At 37.8% G+C, this 16,066-nt stretch overlaps 1 protein-coding gene across 6 annotated transcripts in view; it reads left to right on the top strand.

The window, feature by feature from the left end:
• Positions 1–16,066, top strand: part of B3GNT2 (UDP-GlcNAc:betaGal beta-1,3-N-acetylglucosaminyltransferase 2) — a 69,269-nt gene that overhangs the window by 21,575 nt on the left and 31,628 nt on the right. The window contains exon 2 of one of the 6 annotated variants that reach the window (XM_084624242.1): positions 13,881–14,061. The exons of 3 other annotated variants lie outside the window; for them this stretch is intronic. The gene's annotated coding sequence lies outside the window, so the exon portion shown is untranslated. Of the gene's footprint in view, positions 1–6; positions 103–817; positions 915–13,880; positions 14,062–16,066 lie in introns of those variants that run through there. 2 more of the 6 variants (XM_084624244.1, XM_084624243.1) reach the window with 2 other exon arrangements.

The raw sequence follows: 16,066 nt of genomic DNA, 5'->3' as shown, positions 1-16,066 counted from the left end.
GGCCTTGGGGAGTTTCTCACTGCCATAGAAGTCAGCAAGTTGCAGGCTGTTCGGTCTCCTCTATTTTTGTTACCCAAACTAGGTCCTTCAAACAGATTTCTGGTGAGTTGAAGTCTTTAGGGATATAAAGTATGCTTCTGTGTATATTGAAAGGAAGAGAAAATGCTACTTTTGGCAGAATTTGTCCCAAATGTATATGTTCCTTAATGAAATCACGCTATTTTGTCCCTCTTGAGACATACTGTACTCTGTCAGGAGACATCAGGTTACTTGCTCTGAATGTGGCAGTGCGGCACACAATTCCTTAGTCATCCAGGAAAAATTTATGATGAAAGTTACTCAAGAAACCCTTTAGCTTGACCTCCAGAAAATATTCCACACTGCTAGAGCTTAATAATTAACTCTGATGTTTGGCTGAGTGATATGGATTGAGGACTTGAGTTCATACACTGCTTTTAAACTTAAAGTCCTTACCTGATTTTGACAAACTGAAAGTGATTGCATTCAGGAAAACTAAAAATCTACATTTAAAAAGGCTGCATGTATTATAACGCTCTCTAAATAGCAATTCTAATATTGCAGTGAAAGAATGAATTTAAAACTCCTCTGAGAAAAACTCCTAGATTAGTTGTTCACAAATATATATTTTAAAGGGACACTGTCAGCTTGCATTCCAGTCAGTTTTTAAAAACTAAGCTAAAAGTAGTTTCAGGAACTACATTTTCTCCTTTCTCTCCCTGATAATTCTTGTGGTTTCACAATCAAGTTTTCCTGTTTTCAGATTTTTTTTCCTTCTCAGTTGAGAGAGATCCCCAACAAACAAATGGGAAACTCTCTATGTAGAGGGAAAACAATTAAACTGATTGTGACTTGATCCAAAGCCCGTTGATGTCAGTGAAAGAACATCAAAGTAGGTAGGTAAGGCAAATCCCTACATTTGTACTTGTACTTGATTCTCTTTAAATATATTATGTTATTAGTACCTGCCTGTTTTTATCTCCTGTGATAAAGTTTCACAATGGAGATGAGTGGGTTTATGAAGCACTGAATATAGTTAATACTTTTGTATAGTGCCTTTCATCCATAGATCTCAAAGCTCTCTACAAAGGAGTGTAAATATTGTTATCCCCATTTCAGAAAGGGGAATCTGAGGTATAGAGAGGTGAAGTGACTTGCTGAAGGTTGCACAGCAGATCAGTGGTAGAGCAGGGAATAGGTTGGGTTTCCTGACATCTAGTCAAGTGCTCTGTCCAGTCAGTGATGCTCAGTTTCTCTTGTGTCCTTATTTGCCTTTGAGAAAGTAAAGGGACTGGCTGTCACAAAAAGATTTGATCATTTTTTACTTGCAAGAGAAGTAATAGTACCTGAAATGTGTTCTCTCCACTGCTGGTGGCAAACTCACTGCATATCCATTGGTTTTTTTTTAAGGACTGATGGTATTCTCTGTGTTGGATAGGACTCAAATATAATGATAGTCTTTGTTATGGGAAGGTTACAACTAAAGGGATAAGGATAAGACAAGCACTAGGCGAACATATTTTTGTGTCCTAATCCCACAAATTCTTATGCACATACTTAATTTTCCCATGTTGAGTAGGCCCCATTGATCATAAGCATTTTTGGGATTGGGGGTCTTAACGTTTTTTGTCTATCAGAGGCTTGGAAGGAGTGCGTTTAGGAGGGATTTAACTTAGAGGATCTTACTACAGAGGTTGTTTTCATGGGGATTGTTCTTAAAATCACCTATCATTTACAACCTGCTGGTGCAGTTCTACTTGTGGTAGGACTAGTTTAGACTATTTGTCACTGACTTTACCACTGAGTCTAGACCTGTTCTGAACAGGGTTAGATGACACGTGGAGAAAACAGGCAACCTACCCTAGCACTCCCACTTATGTAGCTAAAATGGTGTGAGATCTGAGGAGAAGAAGCTTGTAAGGCCAGTGTTCTCAATACCATAGCAATGTTGTGGTGTCTTCTTTTGAGTAAAAATTATGTAGGTGGTTTTTGTTATGCAGACTGCTGAGTTTTCTACAGCCATGTTGTGTAGCTTCTCAGGTTAGGTTTGCATTACAGATTAAAAAATAAGAGAGCATTATCCCCTAAAGTACTAGTGGTATAGCTGGACACTATAACACCGCTTTTTTTAGTCTCAATTTCATTTCAGATTTTCTGCTACTTTTTTTCTTAAAATCTAAAATCCTTTCTTAAATTTGTATTATTCTTCAGGATTCAATTTTGAACTGTCACCCTGTTTTCTCTGTAGCTAGATTTAATTTTTGATGTCTGTATTTGTCCAGAGTGTGTTGAGAAATCTTTGCTGCTTTAGACGACAGGAGGAGCTTTTACTTCAGCTTTGTGGCTCATATCCCAAAGACTGCCGCATTCCATGTTTTGATGGCACATGACTGTTAATAACATTGTAAAACGCAATCCGGGGTGGCTGAACGTGTTATTCTAGACCTGTATTTTGCATATTTCAACCCTGTCTTGTGTTATGCTAAGCTTTTGATACTGTTGACTACTATTCCTTTATCCTTTTTAGTCAAAATATTTAAGGCCAGGGGTTGGTTTTTCTTTACGTAACTAGAGAGAAACAAAAGACGTACTGTCAAAAATCTGCTTGAAAATTGAATTTTTCTTGAGGATGGACCTAACAAGAATGATTGCTGGCTTTCTTATTTGTTTATTTTTTTATATATTCTTTAATCAACTATGCAGAATGGTGGTTTAACAGTTTTCATTTAATTCCATCAGAATATTTTTTTTCATAGTGGAAACAACATAAGAAACAAATTTAACCAGTGTCTGGTAGTTTCAGCCTTTTAAAATATGCAGTCAATATCTGCATTTTTATGTTTATATTTTTGGCTGGCTGTTACTTATAACCTAAAAATGTAAAGCTGACTTTTTTGTTTTTCTCTCATGTATATGTGTTTTGTTCAGTTACTTGAGTGCTGGACTACTGACTTTGGAAAGAAAAAAAGCAAAATATCTTTGAAAAATCCATAAAATCTTTTAAAAAAAAAAAGGCTCAGTTTTAATTTTTGTTTCAATCTTTAATACCTCTTTGAAAGAACCCTTGCATAAAAGCTTTCTAATTAATTTAACAAAATATTAGGGTCCTTGTGCTTTGTACACAAGGAATCATTGGATGACTATTGGATATTTTGTACAATGTAACATATTTTCTAGCTCTACATTTAAATGAATGTTGACTACAAAATTAGTAAGCAGTGTGTATTTTCTGGGAAAGAATACAATTAAAATCCACTATAACTTAGTCTGCCTGTCAATATATATTTGTTATGTCATATTGTCACCTTATGGGGGATATGTGTTATATTTTATCTTTCTGCTGTCTCTCAGTGATTGCATGATGCTATTTCTATTTGCGAATGACAAAAGTAGTGGCAGTAAACTGGAATGGAGAAGAGTGACATTTGAGAACATATTAAGAACATATTTTTTCTCGTTTTAACACAAAAATTTGAAGTCATTGACTGCAAATTGGAGTATACACATCTAAACAGATGTGAGATAGCAATGTTTGGTTCCTCTACTCATAGAAATACTCTGTAGGGATTTTGGGCCTGATGCTGCACCTATCAAGTCATGGGAGCTTTTCCACTGATTTCAGTGGGTGGGGAATCAGAGACCTTGGGCTTAAAAGAGGCGCACAAACCTTCACAATTTTCCAGGACATGTATAATGCAGGACTGGATCACTAAAATGTACTGTGGTGAATTGTGCAAAAGAACGATTGAATATAATCCTCATGAGAAGCAATTAGCATTTAAATAAGAGAGAGGAAAAAATCCCAGAGTGTGACGGGTGTGGTGTTTGGTTTATTTAACGCAAAGGGAAAATTGATGAAATAATTTCATCAGATTGGTCAGCAAAAATATTTGTTTTGGAAAAATATATATATATATTTTTTTAGTCTTTTTGTAACTTCAATAGTCAGAACTTGTTGAATTGCTGTTCAGAAAAAAAATGTTTTTTCTGTTAAGGTTTCATATTGTGAATTGTTGGTGTTTCACTCAAATTTAACTGAAAACTTGCTCAAAATAGCAAAACCCATGACTTTTATTGGTGATTCTTTCATGTTAGCAAAATAACTTATCTTTGGGCTTTGTCAAACCACACAAGTTATACCACTTAATTGTACAGGTATTGTTAAATTAGTACAACCCCTCTCAGTGTAGAAAGTTTTATATTAGCATAAAAGTGATTATACCAATACAGCTTATTGCTTTATGTGACTGAGAATAAACGATGCTTCTATAAAGTTCTTTTATACTTGAAAACTATGTCCACTCCTAACATACATATAATTATACTGGTACAAGATTTATGTGTAGATCAGGTCTCAGTCCTACATGAATTATTCTCTAACTTCTTCCCCCCCCCCACTATCACAGCCAAAAAGTCTATAATTCTAGCTGCAGCATATACTGTATTTACAAATAAGAATACTCAAAACCTTTCAAAGTAGACAGGTAAGCAATCTATTTGAGGAATAAGAAGATATGCCATAAGTTACTTACTATGAAAGACACATATATTAGACCAAAACTTGAATACACTTGGTGTGTTCTTAGTGGGTTATCGGTCACTGATTTTTGCTAATATATATTTCTGATTTTTAAATTGAGATTCTTTAATATGGCATATGCACTTTTTCTGCAGCTGAAGGCTTTGACATAGCCAGCCCGTGGTTTTGAAATACTAATGTCAGGAAGAAAACTTTCTCTGAGTTGCACACCAGAGGGGCTAACCATCAGCTTCTGCAAAATTTAAACAAAGAGGGAAAAACTATCTAACCTTTTATGGTTGTAAGGATAATCTTATGAATATGAATTGATGCATTGTTGCCTTTCTAAATCTACAGATACCTTTAGCGTGCTTGCTACTGCTCATAAATTTCCTATGCAGCAAAGTGAAACTGACAAAACTCTACAGATTTACTATTGCTATTCAGAATCCTGTACACAGCAGTAAATCTGGTATTCATGTTAACTTCACTTTGCTGCTGTTCGGAGGGCTAGAGGACAGGAGAAGATAAGCAACTGGAGTTATTCACAAGTGAGGATCCAAAGAAATGGATGCCGAGGGGAAGGATAGTAGCAGTTAACTAACTTTCCCAAAATTAGGGGTAGAAGTATGGGAGGTGGAAAGCTCCTTCTTCCTTCCAGTAGTCAGTGGATGGACACTTATAGAGATCAGAAACCTACTGGTAAAAGGCTGATACCAGGATGCTGTAGGTCGGGGTAGCACCCAGATAGGAATCCTAGCACCCTTCCTTTCCAACAGCTTTATGGGTGGAGTAGGGCAGGGAGCCTGGATTTCTTACCAAGGTGTTGCCCCTAACCCAGGGGTGGCCAACCTGAGCCTGAAAAGGAGCCAGAATTTACCAATATACATTACCAAAGAGCGACAGTAATACGTCAGCAGCACCCCCCTCCGCTCCCAGAGCCTCCCAGCCCCGCTGATCAGTGCCTCCCACTCCCTCCCCACACCTCCCAGTCAGCTGTCTTGTGACGTGCAGGAGGCTCTGTGGGGGAGGAGCGAGGGCATGGCAGGCTCAGGGGAGGGGGCGAGAAGGGGTGGAGTGGGGAAAGGACCTGTGGCAGAGCCAGGGGTTGAGCAGTGAGCACACACTCCCCCTCCTCCCGTGGCACATTGGAAAGTTGGCTCCTGTAGCTCCAGCCCCAGAGTTGGTACCTATACAAGGAGGCACATATTAACTTCTGAAGAGCCACCCATGGCTCCGGAGCCACAGGTTGGCCACCCCACCCTAAACCATGGTGGTGGTGGGGGGCCTCCCCAAATTTCATGGCAACTTCTGGCTTGTATGTATCAAGTTAATTTTTCAAGGATTGTCTTGGTGATATTGCTCTGAACATTTGTATGGGACATACATGTGAAATACCTGATCCCCAGCATCTTGCTCCTCAGGTCAGCAAGGCGTGCTCAGGAGTAGAAGTAATCTCAAAGGAATCTGAAAATGTCCTGGATTGCTCAGTGATACCTTCAGCCAGTTAAGCTCCTTTCTACACTACTATTACAACATTCAGAGGATCCAGTTACAACACAGTTATCCCCTGACCTGCTTACAACATGGTTCCAATTTGTAGTGAAAAATGGATCTTAATTCTGTTGGAAACATCCAAGGCTTTTAGCCTGGCTATGTAACAAAGATAAAGTCCTGTTTAGAGTGCATATCAGAATTACGTGGAAATGGGGACCTCACACTTGATTGTAATTGTAGCTTAGATTGGCTTTGAATGGCTCCAAGCAGATTCTTGTCCGGTTCTTTGCCACGAAGATGGTGACCTCGATATTGAGGGCGGTGGATTGTGGAGGAGGGAAAGTATTGTGATATGATACAATAGTTTTATTTTAAATTTTACAAACACCTGCTTAGAATGCCTTAGTAGACTTGTGCCTTATATTCTTGGAAATAATCTAGAAACTGAGGAAAAACAATTTGGTTCTTTTAGATCTTGATTAAATTCAATACTCATAAACTAATCAAACAGATCATAATTTTATTTTAAATTGAAAGCAGGGGAGAAAGGGATTAATTTTTACATTTGCTTGTGAATCTAATGTAATGCAGTATGGGCTGTATTCTGTGTGTTTCCAATTTTGGATGTAAAGTACATGAACGGCATGCTGAGGAGTAGAAAATTTGCTTGCTCCATATTTAAAAATATAACTGGCAATCAAGTAGGTTTTGTTTGAACGTGGATTAATTTCTTTGTTAGCTTTTATATTGGAAATTATTCTAAAGTGCATTTTTGAAGTCTGCATTCTTTCCTACTTTCCTCCAGCTGTTATTATATAATACCATTAAGAGCTTGACCATTTCCCCCTTCACCGAGTTTTATTTGGTAAATGTGGTTTTTCTTTGTTTTGAAGTTGGAGTTGACACTAATATTGCTGTTTTTATTTACTTATGTACCAGAATTCAGTATCAGCACTACTTTGAGAATAGTGTTTAACTGCAACTGCAGACCACCAAAGGGAAGTGCATGATCAAAACAAAGTTTCTTTTAAAATGTCACTAATAGAGTGATAACTTTAGTTGTGGGATGGGTGAGGAGAGAATTATTTAGATGTGGGCTGCCTTTAACATTGTTTTAATATCTGATTAAAGTAGGTTAGAGCTTGGAACTAAAGAACTTGGTAGTGTATCTTTTAGACAAATAATGTGTTTCTACTTCAGTCTGGCAGTGGAATTTCTTCTTGACTGATGGCCACAGTTAAGGTTGTTGCAAGAAATCTGTGTGCGTAATATGTATCTTTTTTTTTTTTTGGTTAATGGCATACTTCACCATGTGTCTGAAAATGCACCTTTAAAAGGCTGTAAATAGTGAGCTTTAAACATTTCAAACTAATCATAACTATTGATAGTCTGATAGTTTGTTGACTTCATGACTTCCTTAAATATTTCATAATTTTTTTCTTTAAATATTTTAAAGTGAATGCAGAGTATACATGGTATTGGACTGAATGTGTAGGAGACTGAGGCTATGCCTACACAAGAAAGTTGCAACAACTTAAATTGGTTTTTAAACCAGTACCAACCTCTTTATTTCTGACAACAAAATTGATTTAAGTTAAACCAAAATAAGCCTGGTTTTAACTAAAGTAAGAGTGTCCCCACCATTTTTTGCACTGTTTTAACCAAGTTGATCTAAACAGTTTAAACCTTTAATTAAACTTTATGATTTGTGTCACACTCTATTTGGGTAGAAATTTGAATACCATTAAAGCACAAATACAGCATTGGTAAATGGTTTTTATTAGTTAATTAAAAAAACAACTTTAAAAACAAAACATGTTTTATATGATTTATTATAGAAAGAAAGTACTACCTGTAGGTAGTGAATTAAACTGATTCTTTCTGGTCACCATGTCCTTCAAGATTTTAGTAGCGGTCATCCACTCACACCTACTTTTTTATTCATAGATTGGAAAAGGAAAACAAGCTTTTCCTGTTTTCTAAACTGCCAGTCATTTCTCGACTTTGGATGAACTAGTCACTGAACTGAATTAGTTGAATAAATTGAAATTAAGAAAATATTCTCCTTCGAGTGCTTGTCCATATGTACATTCCATTACTAGTGTTCAGGTGACTCATGCTCTCGAGTTTGGAGTGCTTTGGACATCTGGCCATGCACTTTGAGAATCTTCATGCTTCACGTTGAGGGCATATAATGGAGGAGTGCAGTAGCCATTACTCGGTTCCTCTCCTCTTGGCTTTCAGACTTGAGGGCTTGCTGTCCATATGACTGCCAACAACTATTCTACCTGTGTAGTTACTCTAGTTTTTAGTAGTTAGTTTGCCCGTTGGCAAGTTTTTATTTTAGTGTTTTGTGGTGTTTTTAAGTGTTCTTATTTCTATTTTAAATGTATTTTTAGATCCAGAGTTGCCTCTTCCAGGTCCCCTAATTTCAAGTATTGCTGTGTATATCACAGAACTGTGCCCCTGACTGACAGACACGTGTCTTGGCAGCCTCAGAGAATTGTGTGTCACTGGAAGATGTTCAGTTTGCCAGTTCTTTAACTCACATATGAGAGAGGATAGGGAATCATGCCTACAGATCTTAATGAATAGATCTTTGAGGTCAGCATCTGACCTGGGATCTTTGAAACACACTTCTCACCCCCCCCCCCCCCATTGTGTGGCCCCTCAGAACGGAAGAGCCTGGGAACTGAGACTCAGCAATATGTCAGTAAAGTCTAAGGAAGTGGTAAGCCAGGGAAGCGTATTTCCTACTAAGAGCTTGAGCAAGGCCTCCCCTCGACACCATTCAGTCTGAGACTTCATGACTTTAAGCAGTTACCATTGAAGCTCAGCTTCATCTGGGCGCTGAAGCACCTCTGGCAGGGCTGAGGCTGCCAAAGCCTCCGTCATCGATAAGGAACTCAGCACCTATAGCAGCTCATACAGTAGCATCAACATCAGCACTTCCACAACCTGCTCTGGTACTGCTGCCTTCTGCACTGTGTGCTGTACCATCAGCCTCTGCATGGAAGCCTGAACTGGTGCTGCGGGAGTAATCAGAACTGAGACACTTGTGCATCCCAGAGGTTTATAGCACTGAAGGACCTCTTAATTCTTCTGGAGTCAGAATCACCTCTCTTACCAATATTGGCAGCTGTGTCAGCACCAAGACATCAAACTTCCTTGGCACTATTGATGCCCAGAGCCCTATCCTCTACTTTGAAGGATCTGGCTCCTTCAGTGGAACCGGACTATGCTTCATTGAAAGTCTGTGATGATGATAGAGCCTCAAACATGCTCTCCTCAAAAGTGGCCACAACATCATCATTTTTGGAACTGAGACCTTCCTCTAGAGCTAGGTATTGGGACATTCTATCATGAGAACAAGAGCATTGATTTTTTACACTCTAGGCACTGGGACCATATCAACCAGTTCTAGCGTGGCCACTGGGGTCTGTGATAACTCCCAGAGCAGAACTGAGCAATACAAGAGACTGTCTACTTCACCTACAGTATCCAGAGCTGATCCTGTGCCACCACAACCCCTGTTCAAGACCTCTCCTCTTCAACACCAAGAGGAAGAACCTGAGAACTTTGCCTCAGTCTTTAATAAGACTAAAGAGGATCTTAGGGATAATGGTAGCATGATAAATGGGAATGAGGATATGGAGGTAGACATCACCATATCTGAGGTAGAAGCGAAACTCAAACAGCTTAATGGGACTAAATCGGGGGGCCCAGATAATCTTCATCCAAGAATATTAAAAGAATTGGCACAAGAAATTGCAAGCCCATTAGCAAGAATTTTTAATGAATCTGTAAACTCAGGGGTTGTACCGTATGATTGGAGAATTGCTAACATAGTTCCTATTTTTAAGAAAGGGAAAAAAAGTGATCCAAGTAATTATAGGCCTGTTAGTTTGACATCTGTAGTATGCAAGGTCTTGGAAAAAATTTTGAAGGAGAAGGTAGTTAAGGACATTGAAGTCAATGGTAAATGGGACAAAATACAACATGGTTTTACAAAAGGTAGATCGTGCCAAACCAACCTGATCTCCTTCTTTGAGAGAGTAACAGATTTTTTAGATAAAGGAAACGCAGTGGATCTAATTTACTTAGATTTTAGTAAGGTGTTTGATACTGTGCCACATGGGGAATTATTAGTTAAATTGGATAAGATAGGCATCAATAGGAAAATTGAAAGGTGGATAGGGAATTGGTTAAAGGGGAGACTACAACGGGTCCTACTGAAAGGTGAACTGTCAAGTTGGAGGGAGGTTACCAGTGGAGTTCCTCAAGGATCAGTTTTGGGACCAATCTTATTTAATCTTTTTATTACTGACCTGGGCACAAAAAGTGGGAGTGTGCTAATAAAGTTTGCAGATGATACAAAGCTGGGAGGTATTGCTAATTTAGAGAAGGACAGGGATACCCTACAGGAGGATCTGGATGACCTTGTAAACTGGAGTAATAGGAATAGGATGAAATTTAATAGTGAGAAGTGTAAGGTCATGCATTTAGGGATTAATAACAAGAATTTTAGTTATAAGCTAGGGACGCATCAACTAGAAGTAACGGAGGAGGAAAAGGACCTTGGAGTATTGGTTGATCATAGGATGACTATGAGCTGCCAATGTGATATGGCTGTGAAAAAAGCTAATGTCGTCTTGGGATGCATCAGGAGAGGTATTTCCAGTAGGGATAAGGAGGTTTTAGTACCGTTATATAAGGCACTGGTGAGACCTCACCTGGAATACTGTGTGCAGTTCTGGTCTCCCATGTTTAAGAAGGATGAATTCAAACTGGAACAGGTACAGAGAAGGGCTACTAGGATGATCCGAGGAATGGAAAACTTGTCTTATGAAAGGAGACTCAGGGAGCTTGGCTTGTTTAGCCTAACTAAAAGAAGGTTGAGGGGAGATATGATTGCTCTCTATAAATATATCAGAGGGATAAATACCAGAGAGGGAGAGGAATTATTTAAACTCAGTACCAATGTGGACACAAGAACAAATGGATATAAACTGGCCACTAGGAAATTTAGATTAGAAATTAGACGAAGGTTTCTAACCATCAGAGGAGTGAAGTTTTGGAATAGCCTTCCGAGGGAAGTGGTGGGGGCAAAAGATCATCTTGCTTTAAGATTAAACTCGATAAGTTTATGGAGGAGATGGTATGATGGGATAACATGGTTTTGGTAATTAAATATTCATGGTAAATAGGCCCAATGGCCTGTGATGGGTTTTTAGATGGGGTAAGATCCAAGTTACCCGGGAAAGAATTTTCTGTAGTATCTGGCTGATGAATCTTGCCCATATGCTCAGGGTTTAGCTGATCGCCATATTTGGGGTCGGGAAGGAATTTTCCTCCAGGGCAGATTGGAAGGCCCTGGAGGTTTTTCGCCTTCCTCTGTAGCATGGGGCACGGGTCACTTGCTGGAGGATTCTCTGCTCCTTGAGGTCTTCAAACTACAATTTGAGGACTTCAATAGCATAGATATAGGTGTGAGGTCTTTTTTAGGAGTGGTGGGTGAAATTCTGTGGCCTGCATTGTGCAGGAGGTCAGACTAGATGATCATAATGGTCCCTTCTGGCCTAAATATCTATGAATCTATGAATCTATAAGAGAGAACCCATGGCTGAACTCCCATCTCCACAGGCCACATCCTTATCTTTCCCAGATGGGGCAGTCATCTCTTCAGGTGCCCTTTGGGTGATTTCAGTGGCTTTTAGAAGCTTCTTAAGAGGGTGGTGAAAGCTCTCATAATATCCATGGAAGAAGTCCAGGAACAAACCAATAAGCTTGTGGATCTACTGCAATCCTCCACACAAGAGAAGATAAGACTCCCTTAGTTGAATTGGTAAGCATTGCTAAGTTACTTTTTTAGTGCTGCAGGAAGATGGGAATGTGAGAAATATTTGATTATATGGGGGTGGAATTAGAGATGAAGGATAGTCTAATGGTTAAGGCACTGGCCTGAGACTCAGCAGATTGGTGTATGAGAGACTTCTGTGTGACCTGCAAAGCATTTTTTAAAAATTGAGATTTTGCCTTTTTGTTGCAGTGCATGAATGTCTGAAGTCATTTAGTTTTTGTTCAGGGTGGATAAAAATCAGATTTTTTTAAAAAAAAATCATATTGGATTTTTTTTATTTAAATTGGATTTTTTTTATTTTTTTTCCTCTTAAAGCATTTTATCTAAAGGTAGTTTTAATTAAGATACATTATATCTCAAAGATATCTCATCATGGAATAGGGATTATAAATTCTAATTCTGTAGTATAAGACAATATATTAATGTAAAGTTTTGTAAATGATTTCCAATAGTTCATGGATTAGGGACCCAATTTCATGGGGTACCAGGAGCTTCTGTATAGATTATTTAGGTTAATCTTTCTATCTACCCAATGGAACTCAGTGCTCAGTCTAGAAGATACCATCAGAGATGCTTAGTTTTGCAGTTCTCAAACTGTGGATTTGCGTTGCCAGAGATAACATGCTTGTTAACAGCAAAAAATGTTTTTAAATAAATAAATAATATACAGAAGTGAGGAATAACAGACCTCAACCCTATTGTCCCTCTGCAAATTTGTGTACGCTGAGTCAATCCCTTACCTCTCTCTGAAAATGCAAAGTTTCAAAAAGTTCAATGAATAGAAGATTGTTGGGGGTGGGATAGATCTGGACAAGGAGAATAAGTCTGGAGATAAATGTGAGCAGGGAGGGACAGGCAATAGAAACAAAAGTGAAACTGTTTGAGCAGCATTTTCCAGAAGTCTTGAGGTCTTTCTGAGTGTAGCCTTCATTGATTTGAGATCTACCATACCATTCTCTCACTAGAAGGGAAAACCTATAATGGCAGCAGGTTGTAAAAGAGACCCAGTTTGGAAATAAGAACCATTCAAGAAGTATATGTTTTCTGATGATGTTTTAAAGAAAGTCACACCAGTGAACTGGTGGAAGTCACTTAAGCGCTTGGATTCAGAGACTGTTGAAATGATAATCTCTCTTTTAACAGCAGTAGCTTCTTCTGCCGGTGTAGAAAGAATATTTTCTTCCTTTGGATTAATTCATTCCAAATTGAGAAATCGTTTGGGACCTGAAAAAGCCAGAAAGCTTGTTTTTCTTTTCCAGATTATGAACAAACAGGAAAATGAAGGTGAAAACGACTGAGTTAGCTGCAGACACCAATATTTTAAGTTTCTCGTGTTGACCTGGCTGACACAGTCGATTTAATTTTTGGTTTTTTTTATATATATTTCATTTAACAATGTTAGTTAAAAACAATTTTAACAAAAACAAACCTGATTTTAAAAAATTTGAATATTTAACTAAATTCATACGCTTGTTTTGTTTAAAATATTATGTTTGCTGTTGAAGAAAAAAATCCGGAATACCTAACGTTGTTTTAGTTAAATAAAACAATTTAAATGTCTGTCTGGTGATGGTCTTCTCCTAATACAGCATGGCAAGAGAATCCTCCAAATATTAATGATTAACCTGTTTAATTCGAGGTAGTTCACCTCCCAATGACTTCAAAAATATCTGCTTCAGTTACCTTTGGTAAATGAAATAACCAAACAATCATTCATTTTCTGATATAGCTGTAAAACGAATCTGAAAAATGTTCAAAATAAATCACTTTAAAAATGTATGGTGTGTACCTTCTAAAAATGAAACCTACATCTATCTCTGAGTTGTGAAGAATATGTATTAAAGTTAACAGCCAAGAAGAATGCACTTTTATGTAGAGATCCGTGATTAAATCAAGTCTTCCTGACTAGTGATTTAAATCAAATCCTCCCTGTTTTTGTTTAAAGAAAAGTTTTATTTCTGTTTGTTTACTTTGGAAATCTCACAGATGTCAAGTATCTTTCTCCATACCTTTGCTGGAGAACTTCTGAGATGGCTCAAGGATGCTTATATTAACTTCTGATGCTTTATTTGAAAGAAGGAATGTGTTGAATCTCGAAGTATTCTTTTATCCAAAGTGATACCTTCCTCCAGAGAAGGGATTTTAACCTGAGTTTCCCATATCCCAGGTGAGTGCCCTAATGACTGGGCTATTTGGTATGAGGGGGGCACCTTCTCTTCCAGTTTTATGAATCTAGCCCGGCATCTCCTTTGCTTTTATTAAGAAAGGTTAAAAACGCCTAGAAACAAAATGTTTAGTTTGATCCAAAATGTAACTTTTGTTGACTTTGTTTGATTACCAAAAAACTTTATTTTTGGTTCAGGTCAAACTGGGTTCTTTTTGTTGTTTTTTCTAGCAACTGCCAGCGGACTTCAAGGTCAGTGATACTAGAGCTAGGCAATAAAACACTTCTTCTGTTAATATTACAGAAAGTATGCTGAGTGTAATCAGGTAATGGAATAACTTAGATATGGACGTTTAACGTAATTATTTTTGGAGGGGAATGGGCCAAATCTCCATTGTTATCCCTTCCTTGATGAACTTGGTAGGTATAACTAAAATCCAAGTAATAGTTTCTTCCTTAAACATCTGGTTCGTTAATTTTACTCTGGATCTTTGACCCCACCATTCCTTTGGATTCTGTGCATCTGCAGGTTTTCCCTCTCTTTTACTTCTTAAGAGGGTCTTCTGGAATTGCCATCTCTCCATATATTATTCTCCAAACGGGCCACATAATGGTGACACCCCAGATTAAGTACCCAGGAGAGTTTTCCCTATAAAATGTCAGGAAAGATGAGTTATGATAAAATCAATTTTATAATCTTGGTCAGGATTTCCCTTTAAGATTTTAGTACAGGATGCACTGAGAATTTAAATACTAACAGTACAGGAAAGTGCTGGTATCAGAGTAAGACACTCCTTACATTGTCCTTTGGTGACCCTTCTCACTGATTTATGGAAGAGCATTGTGTTTCATTCTCATCAGCGGAGGGATAAATGCATAAGCTGTTTTGTGCGGGAGAAGACAGCTGTTTCTGCAGATGTCTTCCTGTCTTTGGAGGAGAATTGGAGTGCCCCAAACCAAATCTAAGAAGGTTAAAATGAGTGTGGTGAGAAAGAAATGAGCACATGTGAGTATACTAAAAGAAGTGTGTTAGTCGATGAGAAATTAGTAAAACAAAGGTCCTGTCCACATACAGAAGTTGAACTGATTTAACATAAGTCAGTTCTTAAATCCATTTTAGTTAAATCACAGTAGGTCCTTGAATGGACACTTAAATTGTTTTACATTTAGTTGTAGTGATTGAGCTCAATTAAGCTAAGTCAATGTAAGTCACATTTCTCATCTAATAACTCTCTTCTATCAGTGGCTTGGACATAAATACCTATAAACTACATCCAGAATAGAGATCCACAGCAGAGGAATAAAAACAAATTTTTGTCATCAATATTTGTACTAGGTTACAACTGTAAAATACTTTCAAAAGAATATGCAATAGAAATATGACTTATTAAACTCATTTTGTACCGAATACCTTGCTTGAGTATTGGGAAGTGAATAATATAAAAATAAATTACTTTTTTCCTGCTCAACCATGTACATCCCAGACAAGTAAAGAATGAATAAAGAATGAGTCCTCAGACATCTCACCATTTGCCCTAAGTTTTCCATGGGCACTGGTCAGGCTGAGTAATAAAGTTTAGGTGCTAAGAATATATGAATATACAATCCTTAATATATTTTCTAGCACCATGCTATGAGGTACTAAATAATCCAAAAAACATAATAGCATAGTAAAAATTGAAGGGACACTTTTCATCTTCAGTACTGGTTTTAGTCTTGCTCGTCTGATTTCTAAAGGTAAAATAGTAATGGTGAGAAGGACAAGAAGGGTTAGAAACATCAACTATGTAGGAAGGGATTCATCTTGTGTGTCCTTTACATTGTAAATGTGTGTCTGGGAAGGGTAAGATTAGTTGCCAACAGGAAGAACTTTCATTTTCGAGAAAAAAGAGGAACTCTGCTTTAATTTTGCTAGGTTGTACAAGAGTACCTATGAGTTAGGGTGTCCGTCCAGAGAGGTGAATCTACTAGGAGAAATGGAAATTACAGATGAACGAGTAGTTTTGCC

The sequence above is a fragment of the Lepidochelys olivacea genome (genome assembly GCF_965140295.1).
Source record: "Lepidochelys olivacea isolate rLepOli2 genome assembly, chromosome: 3".
Classification (NCBI taxonomy): Eukaryota; Metazoa; Chordata; order Testudines; family Cheloniidae; genus Lepidochelys; species Lepidochelys olivacea.
Note: the sequence above shows the minus strand (reverse complement) of the source record. Positions and strands in the feature narration are given on the sequence as shown.